Source organism: Phyllobates terribilis, unplaced genomic scaffold, assembly GCF_046119375.1.
Source record: "Phyllobates terribilis strain yellow unplaced genomic scaffold, ASM4611937v1 Scaffold_12__6_contigs__length_324123572, whole genome shotgun sequence".
Taxonomy (NCBI): Eukaryota; Metazoa; Chordata; class Amphibia; order Anura; family Dendrobatidae; genus Phyllobates; species Phyllobates terribilis.
The window spans coordinates 290,413,140-290,432,030 of record NW_027362772.1 but is presented as its reverse complement, the minus strand read 5'-3'; positions in this window follow the sequence as shown (position 1 = coordinate 290,432,030).

Genomic DNA, 18,891 nt, shown 5'->3' with positions numbered 1-18,891 from the left:
TTATCAGTGGAGAGCCGCGTGCGCTTATCTGTCAGCACACCACCAGCAGCGCTGAACACACGTTCAGACAGAACGCTGGCTGCGGGGCATGACAAGATCTCCAAGGCGTAAGTGGCTAGCTCCGGCCATTTATCCAGATTGGAAGCCCAAAAAGAGCAAGGGTCCAGTGACACAGTCGTGGCTTCAATGTTTACTTGGAGATACTCCTGTACCATCGTCTCTAGGCGTTGACTATGTGTCAGACTTCTTGTCTCCTGTGGCCTTGCAAAGGATGGGCTAAAAAAGTGGTGAAATGATTCCGCAAAATTGATGTTACCAGCAGATACTGTGGTTCTGTTACGGTTTGAGTGCTGAACACTTGACGGTCCCACGGTTGGCAAGTTGGAACTGTGAGATTCACTACGTGCACCACTGGTATTTTGTGGAAAAGCACATGTAAGATTCTGCAACAGTCTCTGCTGATACTCCTGCATGCGTGCATCCCTTTCTATGGCAGGAATAATTTCTGCAAATTTACTTTTGTACCGGGGATCTAACAGTGTGGCAACCCAGTAGTCAGGATTATTTCTAATTCTCACAATTCGAGGGTCATGTTGCAGGTAGTGCAGCAAGAAGGCACTCATGTGTGTTGCGCATCCAGGAGCACCAAGTCCCTGTTGTGTTGGTGGCGAGGTAACAATCATGCTTCCTTCCTCTGTCCTCTCCCCCCAACCTCGCACAACAGAAATGTGATCAAGGTCTCCCTCATCTGATGAGTCTTCCATCAGTTCGTCCTCCACTTCTTCCTGGGCTCCTGCACCTTCCTCACTAGTTTGGCTGCTACCATGCGCCCTGGTAAAACCATCTCCCCCACCCTCACATGCCTGCCGCCTTGGTGCTGCCGACCGTCTGGACCTTGCAGATGTTAGCCCTTCCGCATACAACTCCTCCTCCTCTACTTCCTCCACCTCCTCTTGTGCCACCACCTGACTCCGAATTCTGTTTAACATGTGCTCCAGCATGTAAATCACCGGAATAGTCATGCTGATAATGGCATCGTCAGCACTAAACATCTTCGTCGCCATTTCAAAACTGTGCAGAAGGGTGCATAGGTCCCTGATCTGAGACCACTCCTCCAGCGTGATTTGCCCCACCTCTGAATCTCGTTGGCCCAGGCTATACGTCAGAACGTATTGCACCAGGGCTTGTCGGTGCTGCCACAGTCGCTGCAACATGTGCAGAGTTGAATTCCACCGGGTAGGCACATCGCATTTTAGCCGGTGAAGTGGCAGGCCCAACGACTTCTGTAGAGATGTAAGTCGCTGAGCTGCGGGATGCGAACGGCGGAAGTGAGCACACAGCGACCGTGCCCTCTGCAGAAGGCCATCTAGTCTGGGATAGTGGGCTAAAAATTGCTGGACAACCAGGTTCAACACGTGAGCCATACAAGGCACGTGTGTGACATTGCCCCGGCGAAGGGCCGCACCCAGGTTTGCAGCATTGTCGCACATGGCCTTCCCTGGTTTCAGGTCCAGTAGAGACAACCATTCATAAAATTGGTTCTCCAGAGCTGACCACAACTCCTCAGCTGTGTGACTCACATTTCCCAGACATTTCAATGTAAAAACCGCCTGATGACGTTGAGCCCTACTGCCAGCATAGTAAGGAGGTGTGCAGGATCCCTTCTGCGCAGTTAGAAAGCTTGTGGCATGACCAGACAGGCTTTGGGTGCAGGTGGAAGACTGAGAGGAGGTTGAGGAGGCAGAAGCAGTGGAGGAACTTTGACATAAAGAGGATTGACGCACAACTCGTGGGGACGGCAAGACTTGGACAGCAGCCCCTTGTCCTGCTGTCACCATAGTTACCCAGTGCCCAGTCAGCGACATGTAACGCCCCTGTCCATGCCTACTCGTCCAAGTGTCTGTGGTGAAATGCACCCTGTCACACACAGAGTTTCTCAAAGAAGCGGTGATGTTATGTGCGACATGCTGGTGGAGCGCAGGCACACCTTTCTTTGAGAAGTAGTGCCGACTGGGCATCTGGTACTGGGGCACTGCGACGGACATAAGGTCTCGAAAATCCTCTGTGTCCACCAGGCGGAAAGGCAGCATTTCTGTAGCCAAGAGCTTGCAGATGGTGAAATTCAACCTCTTAGCTTTCTCATGGCTAGGAGGAAATGGTCTTTTACTTGTCCACATCTGAGGGACCGAGGGCTGGCTATTGTGCTTAGACGGGGTTGATAAGGGTGTCCCCGGCAAACTGCCGGTCTGTGAGGAAGATGCAGGCGGACATGTTAGGTTGCCTTGATCCAAAGGTGGTGCTATCGATGTCGGACAGCGCTCAACACCAGCTGGTGTTACCACCTCCAAAGAAAATGATGACCTGCCAATCACGCTGGCTGTTGCGGGTAAAGAGGTGGCAGGTCTGCGCCCCAAAACAGGTGTGACTGCTGTCCCCCCAGTCACAGAGGATGAAGAGGCCGCGGATGCACAAGATATGGCAGACGGTGGTTGGCCCGGCCGGCTAGGCCGCATTGTAGCACACTGAGCTTCCCACTGCAACTTATGCTTCTTGTCCATGTGCCGGTTCATGCATGAAGTACTCAAACTATGTATTTTTTGGCCTCTACTTAACTTTTGCTGACAAATGTTACAGATAACACGAGTTGGGTCATCTTTATCGATCTGAAAAAATGCCCAGGCTATGCAAGGCTTAGCACCCATGCGACCTGAAGAGCCACCACGACTTGTGGTGAGAGGCAGAGTTGTGTTTGAGGATGCAGTTGTTGACGTGCTTCCAGTACTACGTCTCTGTCCAGGAAGGCGCAACCTGACCTCGTCGTCACTAGCATCTTCCTCCACCTCCTCTGCTGACCTCATCTCTTGGCTGACTGTGGGTTGACAGTAAGTGGGATCTCCGACCTCATCATCATCACCCTGTGCGTTATCACACCCGTCGTCCTCAGAGCCAACCTGTTCCTGCCCTGACAAAAAACTAAAGTTGTCGCTCCAATCAGGTATTTGAGTCTTATCATCGTCTTCCTCATTGTCTCCACCAACAGGAGTTACAGTTTGGGAATGAGGGTCTACATTATGGTCAGAACCTTCTGCGTCTGGTCCTGGATCCGACTCATAAAGATTCTGGGCATCAGTGCAGATCATTTCCTCGTCTGGATTCACAGAAGCGCTGGAGTCGACCTCTGATTCCCAGGCTATAGTATGAGTAAACAGCTCTGCAGACTCAACCATCTGTTCTACCTCATACTCAGACAGGCAGCTGGAGATTTGGGAGCTGTGAGGAAGCAAGTGCGATTTGGGTGACACCTTTGAGGACTGGAGTATTTGTGATGTTGAAGTTGATGTGGAGGAGAGCCCACTTAAAGGAGCACTTGATATCCGTTGAAGCGCCTGCTGTTTTTGTGCCTCATCTGGAATTTGTAACGATTGGCGTGGCCGTAAGAAAGGGATCTTATCACATTGTCCGCTAAAAGAAGTAGACATTTTAGTTTGGCTGGAAGATGGTCTTTCTTCTGCAGATGTTACTGTTGCTTTAACACCTACCCCACGGACACAACCTTTTTTCCCCTTCCCAACACGCCTATTCCCCTTTCCACCAGCAGCAGGCCTTTTTCCACTCATTTTGGTGGTTAACTAATTCACAACTCTGGAGTTGTTTGCACAAAAAAACAATGGATGGTAACCGAGCAGAGCTGAGTGGCCAAACTGTGGTATTAGGCCAAAACTATTGGCTGGGTTAGATGCAGAAAAAAATTATTTTGAATTTGCAACCTGATGGAGGTCAGTATAGATGGATTAATAGAACAAGACCCACACACAGCTAGAAGCCCAATATTTTTTCAGAGGTAGATGCAGGAAAAAAATATATTCAGTTTGCAACCTGATGGAGGTCAGTATAGATGGACTAATACAACAAGTCCCACACACAGCTAGAAGCCCAAATATTTTTTCAGAGGTACTGTAGATGCAGATAAAAATTAGTTTTAATTTGCAACCTGATGGAGGTCAGTATAGATGGGCTAATAGAGAAAGTCCGACACACTACTAGAAGGCCAAATATTTTTTCAGAGGTAGATGCAGAAAAAAATATATTCAGTTTGCAACCTGATGGAGGTCAGTATAGATGGACTAATAGAGAAAGTCCGACACACTACTAGAAGGCCAAATATTTTTTCAGAGCTAGATGCAGAAAAAAATTATATTCAGTTTGCAACCTGATGGAGGTCAGTATAGATGGATTAATAGAACAAGACCCACACACAGCTAGAAGCCCAATATTTTTTCAGAGGTAGATGCAGAAAAAAATATATTCAGTTTGCAACCTGATGGAGGTCAGTATAGATGGACTAATACAACAAGTCCCACACACAGCTAGAAGCCCAATATTTTTTCAGAGGTAGATGCAGAAAAAAATATATTCAGTTTGCAACCTGATGGAGGTCAGTATAGATGGACTAATACAACAAGTCCCACACACAGCTAGAAGCCCAAATATTTTTTCAGAGGTACTGTAGATGCAGATAAAAATTAGTTTTAATTTGCAACCTGATGGAGGTCAGTATAGATGGACTAATAGAGAAAGTCCGACACACTACTAGAAGGCCAAATATTTTTTCAGAGCTAGATGCAGAAAAAAATTATATTCAGTTTGCAACCTGATGGAGGTCAGTATAGATGGATTAATAGAACAAGACCCACACACAGCTAGAAGCCCAATATTTTTTCAGAGGTAGATGCAGAAAAAAATATATACAGTTTGCAACCTGATGGAGGTCAGTATAGATGGACTAATACAACAAGTCCCACACACAGCTAGAAGCCCAATATTTTTTCAGAGGTAGATGCAGAAAAAAATATATTCAGTTTGCAACCTGATGGAGGTCAGTATAGATGGACTAATACAACAAGTCCCACACACAGCTAGAAGCCCAAATATTTTTTCAGAGGTACTGTAGATGCAGATAAAAATTAGTTTTAATTTGCAACCTGATGGAGGTCAGTATAGATGGACTAATAGAGAAAGTCCGACACACTACTAGAAGGCCAAATATTTTTTCAGAGCTAGATGCAGAAAAAAATTATATTCAGTTTGCAACCTGATGGAGGTCAGTATAGATGGACTAATAGAGAAAGTCCGACACACTACTAGAAGGCCAAATATTTTTTCAGAGCTAGATGCAGAAAAAAATTATATTCAGTTTGCAACCTGATGGAGGTCAGTATAGATGGATTAATAGAACAAGACCCACACACAGCTAGAAGCCCAATATTTTTTCAGAGGTAGATGCAGGAAAAAAATATATTCAGTTTGCAACCTGATGGAGGTCAGTATAGATGGACTAATACAAGTCCCACACACAGGTAGAAGCCCAAATATTTTTTCAGAGGTACTGTAGATGCAGATAAAAATTAGTTTTAATTTGCAACCTGATGGAGGTCAGTATAGATGGACTAATAGAATGATGCTATGCCCAAAAGATTTTACTTCACTAGGTGCAGTAAAAAAATTGGTATTCTATACACAGGTGGTATATCTTGCAACACAGATAGGCTACTCCACTGACTAACACACTCTGCAATAGGCCAAAAAGGATTAGCTTTGCTAGATTCAGCCAAATGCTGTGAAAAAAACTTGCACAGCACTGGCACAGACCTGCCTGGCAAAAACTGATAGGAACTGATGTAACCTAGTCCTGAAAAGGACTCCAATTACAATTAGTCTTTACTCCCACAACCTATCTATTTAAGAGCACAGACCTCCCTGATAAAAGTCGTAGGAAATGCTGTAACCTAGTCCTTAAAAGGACTGCAATCACAACTATTCCCTACTCCCAAGCTATCTGTATATTTGTGCGAAAATTGGCTTGAAATTAACAAGGTATAGCGCACACAGCAACAGCGGTGCCGTCTAACACGCAGCTGCAGCAGTGAGAAAATGGTGGCGACGGGGAAAATGGCTTGGTCTTATAGGGCAAGGACATGTGACATACACTGCCAATGACACATGCCCTTGCTTGTGTGAAAAAAAGCACTTCGCTCCGTGTGTGCGCTGCTGATAGGCTGACAGATTGCACCTCCCCACTGCAAATGCGGGAAAGAGAAAAAAAAATGGAGATCTTCATTGTTCCTGCAGAGATCCATCCCCTGCCCCTCCCCCCACCCCGCTGTACACTCAAACTGCGTATTAACATTAATTTTCATCATTACTGAGAAAAAATCCAGTTATGATTTTGGTGCACGAACAGTTATCGAACATAACCTCGAACAGCCGAATTTTTCTCAAATTGTTCGTGTTCGCCGAACGGCTCGAACACCGCCCAAAACAGCTCGAATTTGAGATTGGCGAACAGTTCGAGTAGAACAACGCTCATCTCTAATAGAGATGAGCGGTGTTCGACTAGAACTGTTCGCCAATCTCAAATTCGAGCTGTTTTGGGCCGTGTTCGAGTTGTTCGACGAACCCGAACGATTTGCAAAAAATTCGGCTGTTCGAGGTTATGTTCGATAACTGTTCGTGCACCAAAAGCGTGTCCTGCATGTCTGGTGCTATTTAGAGCACCAATCATGCAGGGATTGTCTGCCACTCACTGTAATGCCACAGCCATGGTGGTTGTGGCATTACAGTGATTGCCCAAATCGATGGGAACAGTGCCAACAGTGAAACATGAAAAGCCGGCAATTCAGCAGCGGCATACACCGGTACCCGACAATTTAGAACCGAAAGAATAGAGCTTCACACATAGATTAGATAGATATAAACATGTCAGCCACATATATACGAAGTACAGTGAAAGTGCTGCTTACTGTACTTGTCATTTAGCGTAAAGGATTTATCAAAAAAAATAATAGTGTTTTCATGCACCGTCTCTTTAAAAAAGCCGGCCGGCAATTCAGCAGCGGTACCCGACAATTTAGAATAGAAGGAATAGAGAATCACACATAGATTAGATAGATAGAAACATGTCAGTCACATATATATGAAGTACAGTGACAGTGTTGATTACTGTACTTGTCATTTAGTGTAAAGGATTTATCAAAAAAAATAATAGTGTTTTCATGCACCGTCTCTTTAAAAAAGCCGGCCGGCAATTCAGCATCTGTACCCAACAATTTAGAATAGAAGGAATAGAGAATCACACATAGATTAGATAGATAGAAACATGTCAGTCACATATATATGAAGTACAGTGACAGTGTTGCTTACTGTACTTGTCATTTAGTGTAAAGGATTTATTAAAAAAAATAATAGTGTTTTCATGCACCGTCTCTTTAAGAAAGCCGGCCGGCAATTCAGCATCTGTACCCGACAATTTATAACAGACAGAATAGAGCTTCACACATAGATTAGATAGATAGAAACATGTCAGTCACTTATATATGAAGTACAGTGATAGTGTTGGTTACTGTACTTGTCATTTAGTATTAAAATAAAGGATTTATTATTAAAAAAATTGGCGTGGGGTTCCCCTTAATTTTAGGCTCTAGCGGAGGTTAAGCAGACAGCTGGGGCAGATGTTTGAAGCCTGGGAAGGGGGTAATACCCACGGAGCTTCCCAGGCTACTAATATCAGCCCCCAGCTGAATACATAGCCTTTACTAGCTATTAAAATGGGGGACCCCCCCAAAAAAATGACGTGGGGTCCCCCCTAATTTAATAGCTAGCAAAGGCTAGGCAGACAGCTGGGGGCTGATATTAATAGCCCAGGAAGGGAGCCATGAATATTGGCCCCCTCCCAGGCTAGAAACACCAGCCGTCAGCCGCCCCAGAAATGGCGCATTCATAGGATGCGCCAATTCTGGCACTTAGCCTCGCTCTTCCACGCTGCCCTGGTGCGGTGGCAGGGGGTAATAGGGCTGGGGTTGATGTCAGCTTATAATGCCAGCTGACATCAAGCCCAGGTTAGTAATGGAGAGGCGTCTATAAGACACCCCCATTACTAACCCCATAGTCAAAGTTAAAAAAAACACAAACACCCAGAATAAAGTCCTTTAATTGAAATAAAGACACAATTCTTTATTGTTCTAAATTAAACCATACTTACCGTCACGCCCATTCCAGCTGAAGCCAACGATCTCCTGTAATAAAAATAAAATAATAAAGCAACCTCATCCTTACCTTTCCAGGGTTCCCACGACAGTTTCAGCTCTGCTACATCGAGATGACAGGCTGGACCGCAGCAGAACGCTGCCATCCAGCCTGTCATCCCGCAGACACTGAGAAGAGCAGGCTTGCTTGCGCTCCACATTGTCTCTCTGTGACGGCATAAAGATGAGCCGAGGTCATGTCCAATGAACTCGGCTCACCTCATGCACGTCACTTACAGCGTGGGAGAATTCTCCTGCACTCAGCACTTCAGCGTGAGAATTTTCCCACGCTGTCAGTGACGTGCATGAGGTGAGCCGAGTTCATTGGACATGACCTCGGCTCATCTGGATGCCGTCACAGCGAGACACTGAGGAGCGCAAGCATGCCTGCTCTTCTCAGTGTCTGCGGCATGACAGGCTGGAGGGCAGCGTTCTGCTGCGGTCCAGCCTGTCATCTCGATGTAGCAGAGCTGAAGCTGTCGTGGGAACCATGGAAAGGTAAGGATGAGGTTGGTTTATTATTTTTCTTTTATTGCAGGAGATCGTTGGCTTCAGCTGGAATGGGCGTGATGGTAAGTATAGTTTAATTTAGAACAATAAAGGATTGTGTCTTTATTTCAATTAAAGGACTTTATTCTGGGTGTTGTGTTTTCTTTTAACTTTGACTATGGGGTTAGTAATGGGGGTGTCTTATAGACGCCTCTCCATTACTAACCTGGGCTTGATGTCAGCTGGCATTATAAGCTGACATCAACCCCAGCCCTATTACCCCCTGCCACCGCTACAGGGCAGCGTGGAAGAGCGAGGCTAAGTGCCAGAATTGGCGCATCCTATGAATGCGCCATTTCTGGGGCGACTGACGGCTGGTGTTTCTAGCCTGGGAGGGGGCCAATATTCATGGCTCCCTTCCTGGGCTATTAATATCAGCCCCCAGCTGTCTGCCTAGCCTTTGCTAGCTATTAAATTAGGGGGGACCCCACGTCATTTTTTTGGGGGGGTCCCCCATTTTAATAGCTAGTAAAGGCTAGGTATTCAGCTGGGGGCTGATATTAGTAGCCTGGGAAGCTCCGTGGGTATTACCCCCTTCCCAGGCTTCAAACATCTGCCCCAGCTGTCTGCTTAACCTCCGCTAGAGACTAAAATTAAGGGGAACCCCACGCCAATTTTTTTTAATAATAAATCCTTTATTTTAATACTAAATGACAAGTACAGTAACCAACACTATCACTGTACTTCATATATATGTGACTGACATGTTTCTATCTATCTAATCTATGTGTGAAGCTCTATTCTGTCTGTTATAAATTGTCGGGTACCGCTGCTGAATTGCCGGCCGGCTTTTTTAAAGAGACGGTGCATGAAAACACTATTTTTTTTTTTAATAAATCCTTTACACTAAATGACAAGTACAGTAAGCAACATTGTCACTGTACTTCATATATATGTGACTGACATGTTTCTATCTATCTAATCTATGTGCGAGGCTCTATTCCTTCTTGTCTAAATTGTCGGGTACCGGTGTATGCCGCTGCTGAATTGCCGGCCGGCTTTTTTAAAGAAAGCGTCTTCTGAGCAGTTTGTCAGCTTTTGGACACCTTTGAAGGTGTTTTCTATGTGTTTCTATGTGTTTTTGTTTGCCTGCCATTGGTTTTAACGGTGTTCGACGGTGTTCTAAGGTGTTCGACGAACAGTTCGACGAACAGTTCCTCGAACATCCCGGTGTTCGACGAACCGAACCGAACCCGAACACTACGGGGGTGGCTCAACACTAGTGCTATACAATAAATCCCTACGGGGAGTGTTCCTGACCTGTTCAAATGTATGAAGGATGTTAGATTCATGATAGTCTCTATCTAATAACCTGTCAGTTATGGTTTTTCCTTCACTGATAAAGAGTCATCATTGGAGCAGACTCTCCTGGCCCTAGTATATTCTCCTCTGGGGATAGCATTGGTTGTGTGCCTGGGGTGAGAACTGGATGCTAACAGAATGATGTTACCGGTAGTTTCTTTGCAAAGTAAAGAAGTATCAACCATACCGGTGATTGTGTTACCATGTAATTCAATATCCAAAAACGGGACATACTGTAGATGGACAGTTGGCTAGAAGTAAAACGGATGTTACAATTATTTGAATTGATGTAAGAAACAAACTCAAAATATGTGGATGTGCCTCCTTGCTAGACAAGGAGCAAATCATCCACATATCTGGAAAACCAAACAACTGAGTACAGAATGGATTATTGATAGAAAAAAATATAAATTTCTTCCCACCAGGCCATAAAAAGTATTGCCAAAGACGGGGAGAACTTGGAACCCATCGGCGCCCCCAATGTCTGTAAATAAAATTTAGTACCAAACATAAAAAAATTATGTTTTAACAAATAATCCAATGATAATAAAATAAAATGTTTGAGGGCTCTCGAATAGGCACTATACTTATCCAAATGGTATGCTGTATTGTGAGGTATGGATGAGTATAAGTTGACCACATCACATGTAGCAAAAGAATAGTTGGAATGCCATTTGAAATGATCAAAAACCTTAAAAAAGTTGTCCACTACTCTCACATTGATGCCCTATCCAAAGGATAGGGCATCAATGTATTGTCGACCAGGGTCCCGCACTCGGCACCCCCGCCGATCAGCTGTTATCGGTGCCGGTGGCGGCAGCGGCCGGCCGGAAGTGCTTGCCTGTGATGCTTACCCGTCCATCTGTAGTGGCTGCAGCGGGGTACTACACATCCGCCTCCCATTCAATTGAATAGGAGGCGGATGTGCAGTAACAAGCACCGGCTACTACAACTTGACGGCCAAGCACCGCAGGTAAGAACTTCCGGCCTGCGGCTGCCGACACCGATAACAGCTGGTCGGCGGGGGTGCCGAGTGTGGGACCCTGGCCGACAATACATTGATGCCCTATCCTACGGATAGGCCATCAGTGTTAAAATAGTGGGCAACTCCTTTAAGGACAGTAGTAGTGTCCTTTAGAAAATCTGGAGTTCTAATAATGAGTGGTTGGAGATGGCCGTCCACCCACTCACTAAGGTTCAGGGATCCATTACGAGAAATTATTGGTCTGAGTAGAGTGGGAAAAACCCCTTTGTTAACCTTAGGGAGCCTGTGGAAAATAGGCATGGTGGGGTATTCAGGAATCAACCATCTTCGCAATTTAGGGTTCAAAGTACCAAGTCTGCTACCTAGAACCAAAGATTCTGATAGCTCGGATTTAAATACATTAGTGGGATCAGACCTTACACTGGTGTAGGTGTTTGTGTCGCTGAGGATGGAAAGCACCATGTTACCATACAATTCAGTGTCCAATACCACAACACATCCACCTTTGTCTGATTTCCGTATGCCCATGGTGGCAGCCGGCATAAACCGGCCCTCAGGGAAGTGTATTGGATCTTGACTTTATGTTATGTTCTGCTACCAGAGCTAAGGAAAGAGAGGAGATCTGTCCCTATGATAGAACTCAGCTTAATCCCTACGATGTAACAGGGGACCTGATCCTGCGATCAGACCTGCTAAAGTCCTAAGCTAGTCTGTACGGAGACCTATAGATGTGGGGAAGGAATCCCTACAAGTACTAAGGACTGGGAGGAAAATGGGACACCTCCTAAGAGAAATAGTAGCAGACAGACGAACAAACAAAATATATAGAACAAAGAGGTCCGTAGACCAAGCAAACTAACAGAGTTAGATACAGAGCACAGGCTAGCTAGAAAGTAGTTAAACAATGAAGTCCAGCAAAGCCAGAAGGGCGGAGCAGGATTAAATAGGCCAACAAGGTCATGTGACCAGCAAAGGAAAAAAAACCTAAGAGCAAGGTTCTAACAGTACCCCCCCTTCTAAGAGGATCCTCCGGATCCCCTAGGACCAGGCTTATCAGGAAATCTCCTGTGAAACGCTCTGATAAGTCTGGACGCGGAAACATCATCCGACCTCACCCAAGAGTTATCCTCGGGTCCGAAACCTTTCCAGGCCACAAGATACTGCAAACTACCTCTATACAGTCTAGAGTTAAGGATGCGAGAAATTTCATATTCCCCGTACTCCACCACCGGAGGAACAGAGGCAGAGGCATTACAATCCGATACAACAGCTTTTTTCAACAGAGAGACATGAAATACCGGATTAATTCTCCAGGAGGTAGGAACCTCCAACCTAACAGCAGATTGGTTGACAACCTGAAGCACCTTAAAGGGCCCTACAAACTTGGGACCCAATTTCTTAGAAGGAATCCTCAACCGCAGATTCCTAGAGGACAACCAAACCATGTCACCAACAGCGAACAAAACCTCCTGTCGTTTCCTATCAAAGTAGTCCTTAGATTTTCTGTTGGCCTCCTGAAGATTACCACGCACATCCGTCCAAACTCTCTCCAAATCACCGGAAAAATTCTCCTCCTCAGGCACGGCAGATCCCAACTTGGAGAACGACCCAAACGACGGATGTCTCCCAGAACAACAAAAAAAAAGGCGAACAACCAGCAGAAGAAGATGTATGATTGTTCAGAGCAAATTCAGCAAGTGGCAGAAACTCAGACCACCCCTCTTGATTGTCTGCCACAAAACAACGCAAGAACTGCTCAACATCCTGGTTTTTCCTTTCTGTCTGGCCATTAGATTGAGGATGATATCCGGACGAGAACGATAAATGAACTCCCAACCTGTCACAAAAGGCACGCCAAAAACGAGCCACGAACTGAGGACCCCTATCAGAAACAATGTCAGTAGGAACGCCATGAAGTCTGACAATTTCCTTGACAAAGGCCTTAGCGAGAGTTTTAGCGCAGGGCAGTTTGACGAAGGGAACCAAGTGACACATCTTGCTAAAACGGTCCACGACCACCCAGATGACAGTAAAACCCTCAGAGGGGGGAAGGTCAGTTATAAAGTCCATAGCCAAATGTGTCCAAGGAGCACTGGGAATCTCCAAAGGACAAAGCAACCCCGCAGCAGGAGTATGTGAGGACTTAGATCTAGCACATATAGTACATTGACGCACCCACTTAATGACTTCCTTCTGCCATCCAGGCCACCAAAAACTGCGACCCACCAGTCTCTTTGTCTCAGAGATTCCGGGATGACCTGCCAACTGAGATTCGTGACACTCAACAAACAAATCTCTCCTAAAGGTCCCAGGCACAAACAACCTCCCATGAGGAGTGTTAGATGGGGCATTCTCCTGTGCTTTAAGAATCTCATCTTCCAAAACGGAGTCCAAAGCAGCTATCACAACACCTTCTTGTAAAATGTTCTCCTCTTTCTCAGCACCGACTATGGGAGAAAAACTGCGAGACAAGGCATCCGCCTTAACATTCTTAGTACCAGGGATGTAAGTAACGGAGAAATTAAACCGCGAGAAAAACAGTGCCCACCTAGCCTGACGGGCATTCAGGCGCTTGGCAGCATCAAGATATGTCAGATTTTTATGATCCGTAAGAACCTGAACGGGAAATTCCGCACCTTCCAAGAAGTGGCGCCAGTGTTCAAATGCGAGTTTAATAGCCAATAATTCCCGATTACCAATATCGTAATTCAGTTCAGTCTCCGGAAATTTTTTTGAAAAAAAGGCACAGGGATGTAATCCATCCCCGTTATCCTGAGACAATACTGCGCCAACCCCCACAGAGGAAGCATCAACCTCAACCAAAAACGGCTTAGTCACATCAGGCTGCATAAGGATGGGAGCAGAGGTGAACCTCTCCTTGAGATACACAAAAGCTTCAATGGCCTCAGAAGACCACTGAACCGCATCAGCACCTTTCCTGGTGAGATCGGTCAGAGGTTTGACAATACTAGAAAAATTTTTTATGAATTTTCTGTAATAATTGGCGAAACCTAAAAACCTCTGTATCGATTTCAAACCAATAGGCCTAGGCCATTCCTGTACAGCTTGAACTTTAACCGGGTCCATCTCAAAACCTTCGCTGGAGATAATGTAACCCAAAAAACTAATTCTCTGTACAGCGAACTCACATTTCTCCAGCTTAGCAAAAAGCGAATTGTCCATTAATAACTGTAATACCTCACGTACGCTCCGCCAATGAGACTCCAGATCCGGCGAATAAATCAAAATGTCATCCAAATACACAACCACATTTTTGCCGATCAAAGGTCTAAGGATGTCATTAATAAGATTCTGAAAAAATGCAGGAGCATTATTAAGACCAAAAGGCATAACCAGATTCTCAAAATGACCCACAGGAGTGTTAAAAGCAGTCTTCCATTCGTCACCCTCCTTCATGCGCAACAGATTGTATGCCCCCTTAAGGTCAATTTTAGAGAACCACTTGGCCCCCATTAACTGGTTAAACAGATCAGGAATCAATGGCAGTGGGTAAGGATTGCGTACAGTAATTTTGTTAATCTCACGAAAATCCAGACAAGGACGTAAACCGCCGTCCTTTTTTTTTACAAAAAAAAATCCAACCGCCACAGGAGACTTAGAGGGCCTAATGTGACCGGCGGCCAAACTTGTCTGTATGTATTCCTCCAAAGCCTTACTCTCAGGAATAGTAAGGTTAAATAAACGACTTTTAGGAAGAGTCGCTCCAGGGACAAATTCAATAGAACAATCATAGTCTCTATGGGGAGGCAAAACCTGCGATTCCTTCTCAGAAAAAAACTCTCCAAAAATCCTGAATAGGAACAGGCAATTCTCCCCTATCCAAAGCTGCAATACGCCCGTTACAACACTTGTCATAACATTTATGGCTCCAGGATTTAATTTCACTGGTAGACCAATCCAGTACAGGATTGTGAAATTTTAACCAGGGCAATCCCAATATTACTGGAGAAGGCAAGTTATTCAAAACTACCAAATCCAATTTCTTGTGGTGAACACCATTAATAGTGAGAGGAAATTCACAGACCTTGAGAGTAATATTCTTCAAAGGGGAACCATCCACCGAAACCACAGCAATGGGGGATGATAAAGGTTCGGGTTTTAAATTGAGTCTTTCCAAGAATCCCCAATCAATAACATTCAGAGTAGACCCACAATCAACAAACACCCGAAATTCCATTAATTTTTCCTGAGCAATCGTGGAAGCAGCTAAAAATACACCCTTGGAATTTAAACAGGCAATACGGGCATGACTGACCATTTTTTTTTCTTTCTTGATACGAAGCTCACAGTCTTTAATTAAATGACCAGATTTTCCGCAATAGAAACACAAGCCTTCAGAAAATCTGCGATCTTTTTCTTGAGAGCGAGGTGCCATCGCTCCAATCTCTATCGGTTCACCACTGTTAGTACACACATTCTCATAACCAGAAACTGACATAGCAGAGGATTTGCTCTCATTAACCCTTGCACGCAGTCTCCTATCCACCCGTATAGCTAATTGCATAGCCTGTTGCAAATCTTCAGGTGTAGGATAAGCAATTAGCAGGTCTTTAACCCTTTCACTGAGCCCAGCAAGAAATAGACTTTTCAGAGCAGAATCGTTCCACCCTGTTTGAGTAGACCATCGACGGAAATGAGTACAATATTTTTCCACATTACCTGATCCCTGTCTCAAACGTCTTAACTCAGTCTCAGCTGATGAGACACGATCAGGATCATCATATCATAGTCCCAAAGCAGAAAAAAAACTATCCACTGAACTGAAGCATGTATCACTAGGTTGCAAAGAAAAGGCCCACTCCTGAGGCTCTTTGCGCAAAAGTGACATTATAAACCCTATGCACTGGGAATCATCCCCAGAGGACTTGGGTCTCAAATGAAAATACAATAAGCAAGCATTTTTAAATGAAAAAAATTCTCGGTGTTCACCAAAAAATAAATCCGGCAAACGTACCTTAGGCTCCAAGAAATGTGCTCCAGGACAGTTACTCACGTGTTGACGGAGCTCAGTCACCTCCAAAGAGAGTCCCTGCAGGTGTTTAGCCAAATCCAGAACCGACACCATGATGGAACAGAAAAAATCTTTCCTTAGAGCATTTGCTGGGCTGGACTTACTGTTATGTTCTGCTACCAGAGCTAAGGAAAGAGAGGAGATCTGTCCCTACGATAGAACTCAGCTTAATCCCTACGATGTAACAGGGGACCTGATCCTGCGATCAGACCTGCTAAAGTCCTAAGCTAGTCTGTACGGAGACCTATAGATGTGGGGAAGGAATCCCTACAAGTACTAAGGACTGGGAGGAAAATGGGACACCTCCTAACAGAAATAGTAGCAGACAGACGAACAAACAAAATATATAGAACAAAGAGGTCCGTAGACCAAGCAAACTAACAGAGTTAGATACAGAGCACAGGCTAGCTAGAAAGTAGTTAAACAATGAAGTCCAGCAAAGCCAGAAGGGCGGAGCAGGATTAAATAGGCCAACAAGGTCATGTGACCAGCAAAGGAAAAAAAACCTAAGAGAAAGGTTCTAACACTTTAAATGCGAAATACCCCCATAACATGAATTTCAAAAATTATTTGTTTTTCATCTACTAATATCTTTCTTGTTTTTCAGCTTGGTGATGTATATTTAATTTTAATTTCACATCATAAGGTTAAGTTCACACGATGCGTTTCTGATGCGGAAATGCTACGAAAACGCTTGTTAATAGGTCTGCTATTGCGGTAAAAACTGCAGCACGGCCATTTCTTGCGCAATCCCGCCACAAGTTCGCGGCCATTGACTTGCATTGAACCGCAGCAAACCTACAAGTATAATATCTATACCTGTGGATTTGCCTAGTTTCAATTATAGCCAATGACCGCGAATTTGCGGGGGAAACGTCCTGCGGGTGGTACTTGAGTCGGGAGAGGAGGACTACAACTCCTCTCATCTGACCGCCGTTCCCACTGAAAACAGCTAGAGCGGCGTGGATGGCAGGAGCAGTAGTCTGCTTTGCCCAGCCCGCATGCCTGCAGTAAAAAAAAAAGTAAAAATAATAAAAAAAAAACTTTTACTCACCTGTCTGGTGGCCCCCGGAGTCCTCCTGGTCCCCGGCAGCGATCCTCTCCTCCCGGCGTCCGGCGGTACACTGCGGGAGCACGTGCACTCCCGCAGTGTAACGAGCTGCCAGGACTTGCGGTGACATCACCGATCAGCTGATTGGTCACGTGACCGATCAGCTGATGCTCACATGACCTGACCCTGGGAACATTTGCAAGAATGTTCCCAGGGTGGTAAGCTCACCGGGGCTGATCAACTGATCTTCAGCTGATCAACCCCAGTGACCTCACTCCTACACAGCAATGTACACTGACAGGAGTGATTTTACACTCCTTGTCCATGTACAATGCTGTCTTCTACAGCAATGACATCAGTGATTTCTGATGTCACTGCTGTAGAAGTGACCCAGATCACCGTGGGACACTTTATTCTGGCCATGTCTTTTATTGAAAAAGTGGCGACCATTTTACCATGCAGTTAGTAATGGGGGCGTCTTATAGACGCCATCTATTACTAACCTGGGCTTCATGTCAGCTGCAAAACAAGGCTGACATGAACCCCAACCCCATTACCCCACTCGCCACCACTACAGGATGCATCATTTCTGGGACTGCTGAGGGGTGATATTAATAGCAGTGGAGGGGGCCAGGATCCATGGCTCCTTCCCTGGCTATTAATATCAGACCGCAGCTGTCTAGTTTAGCCTTTGCTGGTTAAATTTTATAGAGTGACCCCACGTCAATTTTTTTCTGGGGTGTCCCTGTAATCTAGCCAGTAAAGGCTAAACAACAGCTGTTGGATGATATTAATAGCCAGGGAACATTGTTGGCTAATGACCCCTTCCCCGGCTACTAATATCAGCTCCCAGGAGTCGGCTTTCCCTCTGCTGGTTATAAAAATGACGCGGGAGCCCACGCCATTTTTTTATTTTATTTTAGGCTATGTGCCCACGATCTGGACATAGCAGTGCTTTGGATATTTTTTGGTGCGTCCAAAACGTTGCATTCTATTGAACGCAAGTAAATCTGCATGTGTTCACTGAACCATGGGGATTTATTGCATTAAATACATTCTGGTGGTCAAATTTCTGTTGCGGAGACTAGCGACTCTGAAAGAGAATTTGACATGCTGCGGTCCTGAAAGACGCGCTGCATGTCAGTGTCCACGGATGATCTGATGCACGCATAGTGGACATGGCATTTCTAGAGATCCCATCCACTTTGCTGTAGCATCTGGATGCTGCGGATTTGACCCTGTATAAACACGCAAAGTCAAACCTGCAGCGGCTCCTGATCGTGGCCACGTACCCAAACTCACCCGCAGCATGTCAATTTCTGTAGCGGACATGCTAGTCTCCGCTGCAGATTTTGACCGATTGAAGTGTCATTATGTGCGGTGGATTCACATGTACCGACAACAAAAGTGCGGCATTAAACACCACGTTTTGGAATCAACAAAAATGTGCTGCGTCCAAAGTGCTGCTGAGTGCTGATCGGGGGGACTTAGCTGCTAACGAACCAGCTGTGAGCTGTTATTAATGGCTAGGGACCATGTTTGCAAATGGCAACTTCCCAGGCTAATAATAGCAGCTCACAGCAGCCGCATAAATTACATGAATAGAAATGCTAATGAAAATTGGGTGAATGGGATCAGCTGACATGTAACTCTTTTGTTTGGTGATGACAAGGTGTCAATCAGACCTTTTCATGACCAAAACTAATTAAAGTAAAGAGTTAAATAAACACACAGACACAGAGCAAACACTTTATTTGAAATGCAACAGACACATTCTTTAATCATTTAAATTAACCAATATACTCACCCCAGTAATCCAAGGGTTTAAGCAATGTCCCACCAAATAACTCTATTTAGCTCAAAAAAGCATTCATTGATGTACAAAAACGCT